The sequence below is a fragment of the Triturus cristatus genome, chromosome 6, assembly GCF_964204655.1.
Source record: "Triturus cristatus chromosome 6, aTriCri1.1, whole genome shotgun sequence".
In the NCBI taxonomy this organism is placed as follows: domain Eukaryota; kingdom Metazoa; phylum Chordata; class Amphibia; order Caudata; family Salamandridae; genus Triturus; species Triturus cristatus.
This window is the reverse complement of record NC_140589.1, coordinates 676,795,976-676,809,695: the sequence shown is the minus strand read 5'-3', so window position 1 is coordinate 676,809,695 and position 13,720 is coordinate 676,795,976.

Sequence of the window (13,720 nt, the reverse complement as noted above, 5' to 3'; positions counted from 1 at the left end):
GAAAACACAAGAAATGGGCTCCTGACCAGCAGCAGTTATCTGGCATGCATTTCAAAACACTGTGTGGTCTTATGTTGTTGAATATTCATGTCCTGCTCTTGAAGCTGGCCTTTACTAGGTTTAATCAATAGCTGTCCCAAATGCAGAGTGAAATAAATCTATGGACAGCAGCACTGCGAAAAATAGATCAGTGGACTATTGGTAAATCAGTGACGTTATCAAGTATCTGGTTCCAGAGCTCTCAGGGCTCTGTACAAATGGATGGTGCAGGCGCAGGTTCTTTATCATTACACACCACAATTCTAACCATCACTGGCACTCCAGACAGCATCCACTGCACCACATTCATGACTCGCAGAGCTCCTTGGTATTCCAGTATTAGGATCTAACACACAGCTCTGCGAAAGCACCTCGTTCCTAACAAACAATTAGGTGAAAATGCCTCTGCTTTTCCAATTCTAAGTTCCCACACAGATCTCTGCTAGCCAGGTGACTACAGCTATGACCTGAAGCAACCTTGGTACTCGAGTGCTGAGCTCCGAAGAGGCCATTTATAATGCACCTATTGACTCCACGTCTTTTCAGACTTACACATGCTGCTATTCCAGAACTGGAACTCCAGAACCAGGTGTGACAAAGCACCCCAGAGATGAATCCAATAGCCAGTTCTGACAGAGCACCTCAACCTAACCTGAATCACCCCCCATTGGACTGTTATGGTAAATCTGTAATCAACACACAACTTTGCCAATATGTATCTTATTTCAGAAGTGACCCACTGTCTATTTCTCTAGTCACAGCGCCACCAATGATTCCACCAGGGCACTCCAACACCACATTTTCGCACACTTTTGCCGGCACTGAGACTCACACATAGATGTCACAAGAGACATCAATTATGCCCTGGTCCCTCACAACAGAAACTGTTATAACTCTTTTTGGTGAACAGCCCCTCATAAGGACATTTGGGTGAAATGTCAACAATGCACCAATCATGAAAAAAAATAAGCGTTGATGTCTCTTCGGTTTTTGGGAACAAAGGACCATGGTAGTGTGCACAGCTTTCCCACTGCACTACCAGGGAACACGCTTCAGTACCCGATGCTAATTACAAAACCTTTGTTCTTTCCTTCAGAAATGCTTTATTTGCTCGATCATTGAAATCTTTTTCCCCCATTGTGGCCTGGCCTCAGATTAAACACTTCAGGCACCTTGCCTAGTCTCCAATACCTGACCCTACCTCAAACCCAAACTATTCCATCTGCGTCCATTCTTGGTTGGGCAAAAATAATTAGAGTGCAGTGACCAACAGGCGGGGCCACAGACCTGAGGGCCTGTGCACCCCATGTACACGTACAAAGGTGTCTCCATTCAGATATGGCAGAACAGCACACATACTCAAGATTCAGTGATTACTGCTCAGACCCCCACCCAAAGGCTACCAAAGGCCCACATAGGCTGGTCAAGTCTCAGCACATGACCAAGACCAGCTAGTAGAAACCCCATTGCTCGGCCAGTCTCAGGCGGAAGCTGTAAAGCACAGCCATGTTCAATTAAATGTTGTCAAGGCCACACAAATGCAGACCCATAGTCAACAGTGGTGCCAGTAAAGTGGTAGCACACTGCACAAAATATGAAAAGCATAAGAATCAGAAGTGCAAGCCTGCCTTGCAGAAAGGACGTGAAGTACTGGCAGCAGCAGTAGCTCGAGCCTGCCAACAAAAAAGATATACTGGGGGAAACCATAAACTCGATCAGTTGGACAAGACATCCACTGTTCTCCCATTCTGTTGACTTATCGACTATGAAAATGAAAGTGCTTAATGATTATTATTGTATGATTTTGTTCCATATGCATCTGATAAGTTGTAGTAGATTTGATTTTGCTTCTATGAGCATGTAAACTACGCCAATAAGTTAAATTAGTGATTTATTGCACCAACTACAGTGAAGACTCAGCAATCTGCACGTCACATGTTTCAGTAATGGTAGTGCAACTCAATAACCATCCAACAAACGTGTATAAAATGAGAAAAACTACAGGCTATTATGTCATCCAGCAATCGGTTTTTACAAGTTGTTTGTTTTTGGAGCCTATGTAGCATTATCAAGAGAACTGACACGTATTTTCTGATGACAACAGCAACTGGACATCTAACAGATCTACTTAATGTCTTTATGTGTGAGATGCGTTAAAGTGAAATTAGCTCACATACTTTTACCAGCAAGATGGCTCCGTGGGTTAATTTATTGTGGCTGCTAGAATCTTCTGTCACCTGCAAGTCACACGTTTGAATCACAGCTAGATTGCCGGAGTCTATAATACATCTGACCAGTGAATCGAGTGCTATTAAATTGGGTAATGCCTACTAAATACAGTACTTAGCAATCGGAAATCTACAATATGGAGCACTATATATAAACAAATTACAATAACAAAGTGCTTTCTTAATTTGCTTTCAATAGGGAGAAACATAATATCTGTATAGTTATGCAAACCTTGCTCGCCATATTGTAATATTACTTATTAATTATAAGGGGTTTCCAATGTATTCGTCTCCTGTCTGAAACTGCACTTTCAAAGGAATTAAAGACTATGGTCAGGATGAGAAGTAAAATGATAAGAATATAACAAGTATAAAAAGTAACTGATATATGGATGCGTAAATACATAATTGATTGGAAACTGAAGTACTGTGAAAGAGCCACCTGCACTAGAAAACGAGATGCTTCCAAACGCCACAGTGCTTTTGAAATACTATGAAAGCAATTCAGTTCAGAAGAACCAATCCTGAAAATCGGATGCAAGGCAACCCTGCTCCGAGGAAGATACTGTTAAATCGTTTGCTAGAAAAATGGGAATCGGCGAAGGATTTAAGAAAATCATTTGAAACAGCTGAAACCACGTTCAAGTAAATGCTGAATGAAAGAATGGCATGAATAAATTGTAAAGAATGCGTCAATAAGAAAGACAACTTTTACACCTCACAGTATATGCAATCATATTGGATCGTTCTTTAAAATCCATAATTTAGGGAGAGGTTGAGCCCGAGCTAGTAATAACGACATTGTGTCTGTGTAGCGAAAAAAGTAAAGAATCCTCATCGTGCTTCCTTCCGAGTGCGGTATTACTAATGGTGTTCCCTACTAATGACGGTCTTAGAGTAGACTGAGTGGCATCAATTTCTAGCCAGTAGGCCTCCCTTAATTTAATGAATACAATAAAAAAATAAACTTACCAGGCATCTCCATTCTCCTCCGGTCCTGCGCGTCTCCTCTGCTCTGCAAGGTGCTGCAACTAACTTCTCCAATCTCCCCGCTCTTTTCTTTTGCAAATACTAAACGGCCAAATCAGGACAGAGACTGGATGCGACGGGAGGCGGCTGACCCTTGTTTACTTACTTTGTACTTTTGATTGGGCATGGGGCGACTTTGCAAAAAACGCGTCACCGCCCGAGCAGGATCCGATTCAGAGGCTTGCACACTACACTGGGCATGCGCAACATACCTAATGCTTTGTGAATGAGAGTGAGGACCAACGCTCCTCACTCACATGCGCAGTCAGACCACCATCTTCTAGACTCCTGCTTTGAGTGCTCTCCCCCGCCTGCGCTGTGAGCTGACCTGCGCACTTTCACCCGCCCGGCCCGGAAATGTAAACAGACGAATTGAAAGCTCAATTCATCTGCTTACATTCCGTTGCCCGAACTGCAGACAGTGAGTGAGCAAGTATTTTCTTTTGTGGGGCACCGCCCCAGCGCCCCCTATGGACCAGCCGCCACTGACTATGCTGTCATTTCCAGCACGCCAGTGGGCGGGCAGGTATATCTGCCTCCCCCGCCCAGCTGGCGATCATTTTTCGTGCCGAGGATCACACCGTCTCCCTCCCTACCGCTTACCCGGCTGGAAGGGTGGATGAAATGAAATGCCAGTATATGTAAAGCGCACAACTACCTCTGAAGTGGTGTCCCGGCGCTGGGGGCCCTCTGGAAAATTAAGCGAGCTATTGCCCAGAGTCACATGGTGCTGGGCTAAACTGCGCCACTCCTCTTCCACAATAGGGTAGGAAGGCTGTTAACTTGTCTTTTGTGTTGCAGGTGGAGTTACAGGGTGATCCAGAGGCTGAATGGTACATAGGGGTACCCTCTTCAGGACCAGAAGAAGGGTGCTAATGCCAAATAGCCCCAGGAAGGGGGCCCGGGCGGGGAGGGTTTAATTTATTAATATTTATTAAAAAAAGACAGGAACAGGAATCCAGCAGCCAGACTCCCTCACCTAAGCCAATCATAACGCTGCAAGCAGCGCTATCATTGGTCAGGATGCCGCACAGCCAGAGGCTTATGTGGCCAAACAGTTTTTGCGCACTCAGGATTGGGCACACTACCCCTCCCCTGCTCGCATGTACATACGCAAGACGGTATTAGGAAGAGGCGTTCAAAAGGCATCCCTTCCTAATATCGAGCCGCATTTGTATGTATCATTGTTTTGCTTACATCAAATATTCCGAAGTAAGTCAAAATCATAATGCCCCCACCCTGTCTATGCCGACTATAAATCCTAAGTTGATAGTTCTTTTCACAAAGTATGGCAAAGATTCTAAGAAAGGAATTGAAAGAGCATGGTTGGCCTGTCAGGAAAAATTGCTGGGTTCTGAGTGCCCTATAATAAAAATAACCGAAATGATAGAGCCAGTCAAAGAGAGCTCAACCTCAGCTAGCTGGATCCAGTAAGTTGGCTTCTTCATTGGCAACGTCAATTCAGCTAGCTCTGTAGAGACACATGAGGCTTCTCTGGAAGTTAGACCCCAAAACTCACAAAATTACACATCCTGAAGAGGGTCTGGTTGCAAAAGGACTTATTTTATTTAGGGAAAATGTAATCATAGAAATATAAAAATATGTTAACATCTTCAGCACCACAGACACTGCCCAGGTATCGCTGAGAAAATTCTTTGGCCAGCTTGTTATTTCCTGAACCAACAGACAAGGGTGCTGTTCTGTTGGTTGTTTACAGTTGGATCCCCAGAACCACTTCACAAATAACTGAGGATAGGGTAGATTACAATTCAACAGACCAACCTTTTGTCAACAAAAGCACAGGAGGTCCAGCATCCAATTCAGAAGCCAAAGAAAATCTGTTGTTACTAACAGTATGTGTAAAGCCAGTTCCTTTTGTCCTATGACATTGAATTATGTTGTTTCTAGACAACTAGCATCAAATCACAGATGGTCACTGGGTGCTGCAGACTGTAACTGTGTACCAGATCGAATTTAAAGTGAACCAATCCAGAACTTCTTTCCAGTCTCCACTATGTTTCTCAAAATAGTTCCCACATATTATCGTAGGAGATCCAAGAACTATTAGCAAATGAGGGTGATGGAACCTTCCACTCTTGGGGCGTGGCTTAGCAAGCCAACATGGCAGTCGCACTCTAAGAGTGCTCCTGACCCCTCCAGGATCAATAGTCACCCGAAACCCCCTCCAGTGATACTAGCCATGCTGGGGAGCCTCTAATCCTGTGACGCCCTCCCCTGCATCATTCCGGTGATTGGGGGCACCTGTGAGGGTCCGGGAAACTCCCTGTGGCGCTCCGGGAAGCCCCCTGCATTGCATTAAAAAGGCAGCGGAGTGGCCTACCTGCTAGATGTGGACTCCGTATGCCCAATGGTTAGTGCCTTGGGACGAAAGGGCACCCGAGGAGATCCCACTGCTTTGCTGTTCCTGAGGTGGGGTTGTCCTCGTCACTCTGATCCGGCAGTGCCTCTGGGGCTTGCTGACACCGCTGCAACCAGATGAGCGATTCTTGATTGAGGTCGGCACGGGCGCCCGAGTTAGGGACGGGACCCTGAAAGCAAGGTCGCCACACCGCCTGCTGGCTGCGATCCTCAGAGGCCGGATTCCAAGTTGGGGAGCAAGAAACACCTGCAAATCGGCCCACGATCGGCAGAACATCTGGCGAGGCCGGTACTGGAGGCATCTGCCCGTCTGGTGGCCCGCGGCACTGTGGTGACCTGCCCCGGCGGTAATCTCTGTTCTGCCTGGCCTGCCGGAGCTTCCCTGGAACCTCTGGCCATGGCTGGGATTGCCTTACACGCAGCCCCCGGGCCCCTCCTGCTGTCATATCGCCTGAGGACCACCCAGACGCTGGGAGGGACCAGCGAGGCCTGCAATGCATAAGAGGTGAGGAGGTGGAACCTGAGTGGGCTGGGGCCCATCCGAGGCAGTGGACCTGCGATCGGCAGGACACCCCGCCACGCAAGTGTTCATTTGGCGGGCGCTTAGGGGCAGAAAGTGGGGGGGACTCGATAGCTCAGGGACCCTACAGCAAGCTCCCCCCCAGCATTGATCCCGGTTTCCTTTGGCCCCTGCCAAAGCTAATTGAGTGGGGCCTGGTTAAGAACCCTAGTCTCTGGAGCACAGTCTGCGGGCACTCCCAACGATCCTTGGCACTGCTGGGTCTGGGGCCTTCTGCCCCCGATGTTGGCTGGATGCTCTGGGGCATGACTGGGGGACCCGAGGGAGCCTGCTGAACTAGACTGAACTGCAGAAACCGATCTTTGCCTCTGGCCTGCGACTATCAAGATGGACTTGCATGGCTCACGTCCGAGCCCTCAGACAAGAAGCTTTTGAGAGGGCAGAGGGCTGCGTTGTTTGGCCCGCATTCGGCAGGAGACAGCAGCGCCAGCTTCCCCAGAGATCCTTAAATTGTCTTGAAATGCTTCCTGGCCCCTGGCCTCTGCTCCCATGATCTCCCCCACCAGGACCTTCCACTCTTTGGACCCTGTGGGGCGGCCTTGATTGACTGGGGTCTGGTGGGCACGGTGGTCCCGGCCGCCTGGACTCTCTGACCTACTGGGGTCTGTAGCACTGGGTTTCTTGGGGTCCCTGAAGCCTGAACACTGCGGGGTGCGGAGCTGTCCTCCTCGGTGGAGTTGTGAAGCCATGGGGAAGGACAGAGGGGCTAAACCCCAGCCAACTCAGACTCGCATGGATCAATACGCCATCAACGGTCCTGGTCATAGAGGAGCCCCTCCTCCCACACCTGGTCATCCAGGAGCCAACCTGGCTACCGTCCTACAGGCTATCAAGTCCTACCAGGAGTCCATGGAGACAAAGATTTGAGAAGTCAGAGTAGACATGGCCCCCATCCGTCAGGACCTACGCAATGCAACCGCCCACATCACAGCAACGGAGTATCACATCTCTGAGGTTGAGGATGATGTCTCCACCCTCAAGGTGCAAGTACAGAAGCTCTTGTCTTGCACAACTGAGCTTCATAGATGGGCTGAGGATGCTGAGAACCATCGAGATGAAATAATCTCAGCCTGGTGGGCTTTCCTGAGGGATGCGAGCCCTCACAAATGAATACCTTTCTCAAAGACTGGGTTAGGTCCTGGATGCCCCTGAGTGCCCTGTCCTCATGGTTTGTCGTAGAGAGGACCCACCGGACGCTTGCGCCTAAGCCACCGTTGGGGGGCCGCATCGGACAATTCTTGCACGGATACAATACTTCAGGGATCGTGATGCCATCTAACAGGAAGTCCGCTCTCAACCAGAGCTGTCCCACAAAGGCACCAAAATCATGATCTTCCCTGATTACACCAAGGAAGTGCAAGCCCAACAAAGATCATATACTCATGTGAAGCAAAAACTACGGGCCCTCAAATTGCAGTACAGACTCATTTTCTTGGACTGTCTCAAGGTGCTATTCCAAAATAAGGCGTTCTTCTTTGATTCGCCCAAGGCAGCATCGTCTTGGGCGACCGAGGAGTGCCCAGTCCACCCATCGAGCGAGGCCCCCTGGCCGGAGCCCCAGAGGGGAAAAAGAGCAGGTGCGGCTGTCAGCTCTTGCAGGCAGCTCGCTGGATCTCGAGGATGGCGTAATGCTCGTGGTGCGGCTTCCGCCCCGTCTGCTGGCTCCTCTATCAAGATAAGCATATAATCTGCAACCCAGGAGCCTGCAGAAATCCTTGAGAATACTGAGACTCTGGACCCAGCACCAGGGGTCCACTCTGTTGCCTCTCCTGGACCCACCTCCAAGGACACAGACCTCTCATGCAGCCCACACATCTAGATATGCATGTCATCACTGGGAATGCCCTTCATTGGAGGAAACATCAATCCTTAAATACAGACGGATGTTAGCCTTTGCCATACACGACACTTTCATAGCTAGTGCCCTTGCATTCTAACTGATCGTTCATTGGGTGACAGATGCTTTGTTTGGGGAAGTATGGGGAGGGGTCTGGTTGGGACAGTGGATAGGGACTGTTTTCCCTGCTTTTGTTGCTGTTACCCTGTTTTTGTGCGACACTGGGTACAAAATTAACAATGCATCCCCGTATGGTCCGAGCGGCGAAGCTGTGCACCATCAGCTGCTCCTTGAACCTGGTCTTTTAAGCTACCTGGGTGCTCTGGTCCCCTGTCACTGTCCATTGCTACTCCGTCATGATGTTGCACCCTTATAGTGGGAGTGGGCCCCTTAGAATCCTGTCATGGAACATCAATTGACTCTTTCATAAAATCAAGCAGACGGCGATCTTAATTTATGCACGTCAGGCTCACCCAGATGCCCTCCTGCTGGACGAGACCCACCTGATGGGCAATCAATGCCCCTTTTTAGCACGCCAGGGCTTTGATAGAGTATGGCACTCTGGGTTGTTGATCCCCTAGGCCGTTTTGACACCCTTTCAGGCTCCCTAGGGGGTACTATCTGATGGCAGTGTACGCCCCGCCGGCAAACCTAAAGTCCACACCCAGGGCATTGGTAGAGACACTATCCTCCCTTCCTCATGGCCTAACAGTGATTGTAGGTGATTTCAATTATGTCCCCAACCCCACTAATGATGCTACAGGCACACCATTCTCTCATAGACGGCTAGACTTCTCAGAGATTGGGCCAATAAACTGGGCCTCTGCAACGTCTAATGTACCTGGCACCCTAGAACTCTACATTATACGCACACATCTGCTGCACACCACACCCCCTCATGCATTGACCTCATCTACATGCCCACTCCGGACTGCAGATTGGTCACAGAGGTCCAGATCCTGGCACGGGGCTTTTCAAATCACTCCCCACTCCTGATGCAGGTGGGTGGCCCTTTGGGAGTGCTGCAACCCATCTGGAGTCTGAATGCCTGGTTCCTTCAGGACCCAGAGTATAGGCAAAGGATTGAGGGAGAACTGAAACACTACTTTCGTACTACTGAGGGCACTGTACAACTTCAGGGAAAACCTTTGGAGGCTGGCAAGGGCACAATTCTGGGGTATGCTAAAGGGCTCCTTAAGCATAGGCTGCAGGTTCAGGATCGACTTCTTTCCCAGCCCCAGCCAAAGCCCTCCACCTGGAAAGAACTGCGGCCACAAGGAATGGGGAGGAGTACCACCGGCTGCTCTAATTAGTGCAGGAGGAGATCAGAAGCATCTCTCTTGAATCCGCCAAAATAATCTGGAGATCCTCTGTAGCCAGGGTGTACGGCTGGGGAGACAAAATAGCAAGTTACTTCATTGGCTCGCGACTCATCCCCTGGCAAATCGGATAGTCACCAAAGTTCGGGACTCCGATGGGCAAACCCCCCACATCCCGCTGAAATCTCCCAGGCCTTCGCAACTTACTATGCAGAGCTTTATTCAGTAGATCGTTCACGCACACCCACTGCCAGTTCCCCTTTTCTACGGAGTAGCTCTCTCCCGCAGCTCCCAGAGAGTGAGGTTGAGGCATTAGATGAACACATCACTACTGAGGAAATCAGTGACGCGATCTCTGCTTTGGCCACCCGCAAGACTCCCAGTCCGGATGGGTTCCCGGCGGAAAAATATGCAGCGTTCCGAGATGTCCTGGCCCCACAGCTCCATGACCTGTTTGACGAGCCCGTGGAGAAAGGCACCTTCCCCTTTGTCACGGACACCACCACTATAGTGGTCATACCCTGCATACTGCTCTAGTTATCGCCCAATATCACTAATTAATACTGAGATTAAAATCTAAACCATAATTCTCGCTACCCATCTGACACGTGTGATTCACACTCTTATAAACCCTGATCAATGTGGCTTTATGCCGCTTTGCAGCACGCGGCACTGCCTGAGGTTCCTCCATGTGGACCTTGCTCACCATCATCTCCTCACCCCCTATTTGGCCTTGGTGCTACTTGACTTTGAAAAGGCCTTTGATGCGGTCGACTGGCATTATTTGGAAAGTGGTCTGGAGAGGGCAGGGCAGGATTTGGTCCACGCTTCCGGAAGCTGGAGGATGTCCTTTATTCCAACCCATCTGCCCGGATCCTGGTGAACAAGGCACTCTCAAATACCTTTCCTATAAGGAGGGGTACCCGACAGGGGTGCCGTCTCTCTCCTCTCATATTCGCCCTTGCGATAGAGCCTCTGGCCTGTCTCATACGGGCTGACGAGCAGATTCGGGGATGGTATTGGCGCAACACTCATGAGGATCGGATCGCCCTCTATGTGGACGATGGCCTGCTATTTCTAGCCGACCCAGCCCAATCTGGACCGAAATGTCTCCAAATCCTCCAGTCCTTCAAAAGAGTGTCCGGCCTGCAGCTGAACCTGGCCAAATCTAATGTAGTGCCTCTACATCCATCGCCAGATCGTATGGACTGGCAAACCACCATTCCCCTACGGATACTCTCTTTTAAATACCTCAGCATTTTGGTTGCCCTTCTCCCAGAGCTGACCTGGTTCCTCAATGTGAGCCCGTTGCTACGATGCATAAAAGATGACCTTAGGCATTGGCATACCCTCCCACTAAATCCCCTAGGCAGGGTTGCACTGTTCTAAATGATGGTGCTGCCCATCTCCTTTATGTACTTCAGAACCTCCTGTTTTACCTTCCCCGTAGTTGGTTCAGTGGGCTAGAAACATTGATCATAACCTTTCTCTGAGGTGGCTCGAGGTCGCGGCTGACCCTCTTACACTGCCAACGCCCCCCATATGATGGTGGTATGGGAATGATGAATCCCTTTCTATACTATCTGGCCACTCGCCTCCACAACTGGTTTAATGGTGGATGGGCAGACCCAGATTACCGGCTAGAGTTAGAAAGCCTTGGATTCCCCTGGATCCAGGCCATGCTGTATGGGTCCCCTATCACTCACACCTTACCTGTGGTCACCCAGCCGGCCCTTCTAGCATGGTGATCTGCGTTATGGCATATCCAGTGGGCAAGGTAACTCTGCAGACACCCCTCTGGCATTGCACTTGGCTGCAGGTGGTAGGAACACAGAAATGGGATCTGATTGGTCTCACCCGGATGGGAGATATGTGGAGGGGTGATCATTTGTCCTCCTTCCATCTTCTGCAGCAAATGTATTCTCTATAGTCTACTCAATTCTATAAATATCTCCAACTGCCGCATGCTCTGGCCCTCCACATTCCCAATCACACAACAATCTTAGAGTTCAGTCCAATGAAATCCAAACTCCTCATGGTGAAGCTAGGAAAGGAGGGAGTATCCCAAATCTATGGATCCTTGGTAAACAATACCTCATCCACGTTAGACTCCCTCAGGACCTTGTGGGAGCAATGGCTTGGTCCGTTGGAGGAGGAAGACTACAGAGATGCACTAATGGCCCCCCCAGAGTACTCTCTATATCGGCCAGGCTCCGCCTCATCCAAATTAGTATCTTCATTGTGATTATCTTACTCCAGTGATGTTATATAGAGTGTGGTTCCTCCTGTCCCCAAAGAGCCATCGTTGTGATGAGGAGCTAGCTGATTTTTTATCATGTGGCCTGGTCCTGTGTTATCCTTTCCAGATACTGGGAGTCAATTGTAGCAGAGCTAAGTACCATGCTGGGTTAGGTGGTTCCCCTTAGTTCTCTTGCTCTTCTCCTGGGGGTGATGGATGGACTGGGTGGTTCCCGTAACGACAAGCTGTTCCTGGGGACGACCCTGCTAGTGGCCAAAAGAGACATTTCAGCAGCATGGAAGGACTCGATGCCCCCCTCTATCACAAAATGGCATAGGGAAGTGGATTGGTCTGCCATCCAAGAAAAGACTGTATATGAAGCACCAAGCTGTCCAACTAAACAGAGGCATATCTGGGGCTAATGGTTGGGTTTGTTGGACTGAACTGATGTGGAGATTTCGAGGGGCATGGGGGCAGCCTAAATCTTATCCGCTGCTGGGCCGATTGGGGAACTGCTTTCTTAGGCTGAATTACAGAATGTGATTATCCTACTAAGGAGTTTGGGGTTTGTGAGTCAGTCAAAATCTCCACTGTCTTCAGTCAAGAAATAGAATTTTCAGGATTTCTGATGAATTCAACATCTTGCATTCTACAGCTTATGCGAGCAATGTTTGTTGCTGTCAGGAAAGAATGATTTCATTTGTTAGGTCGTCCTCAAATATCTCTGCACCATTTAGCTATTCTAGTAGGTCACCTAGCCTCGTCAATCCAAGCAGTATTTCTTTAGAGTCTCTTTAGAGACTTTAAAACAAGGTCTACAATATTTGGATTTGGTTCCCTTAGATACAGAAAAAAAGCTAAAGTCAAAGTAGACCTTCCCCAATAAAAGATACATTTTCAGTTCTACCTAAGATCTTCTATTAGATTCAGATACAAGTTCATCAGATTGGGAAGCTCAGTGCAGCCAGTTCACATTTTTCAGGATATAGTCCTTGAAGAATTCTTCTATGCATATAAACCATTTATAGCTTCTTGCACGCTCCTTTGCCATCCAGACTTTCACAAAAAATTGCACTCATTGTTCAGTCCTCCGTAGGAGATACAATCTAGGAGCACTGAAAAACATCAACCATTTAGGGGCACTCGGCTCAACATTTTAGCCAATCTAGCAAAACAAAACCACATTTCGTTAATGGCTAATTATCTTCCGGGTCTGAATTCTGTGACAGATTGGTATCTTTGCCCTCTTAGAGACTTCAGAAAATGTACAATCCAATTGTTCAGCACTTTCACAAATTTGGGGTACATTCTCCATAGACCTTTTTGCTTTCAGACTGAACACTTAGGGGCATATTATCAAGCCAGGCGATAAAATTATCGCCGCTTTAGCGGCAGAAAACTGCCGCTAAAACGGCGATAATGGGCTTGATAATATGCTCTATGGAATTCCAATTGAAGCCCAGGTTAAATGTGAAGGACATCTAACATGGGCTTCAATTGGAATTCCATTGAGCATATTATCAAGCCCATTATCGCCGTTTAAGCGGCAGTTTTCTGCCGCTAAAGCGGCGATAATTTTATCACCTATTTCCCCAGTTTTACGTTTGGAGACCTGATCCTGTAGCTATAGAAAGAGGCCCTTTTCTACATCTTTGGAATCACAGGATTCTCAATGCATTTCCCCCATTCCTTACGATTACAAGTTGTTTATCTAGAATCAGAAGGGAATCAACTCAGTGATAATAACTCCTGTTCGACCACCCTAAATCTGATTCCTGGACCTTCTACAGATGTCAATGGACATTCTAATTCTTATGCACAACCATCTCTAACTTCTACAGGACCCATCAGGTCAATTTCATGATTTCGCAATTTCAGGCAATTTACAGCTAATGGCATGGAAAGTGCCAGGGCTTCCTAGTCCACTCCAGGACTTTTCTCAAAATCACTCAGTGTCTTCAATAGAGCCTGGGCCCTGGGAATATTTAGATTAAACAAGTCAGTTTAGGCAATTTGGCCTCGCTGGTGTGTACAACTGAACACAGATCTCATCTTGTCCGACTTTCTTCA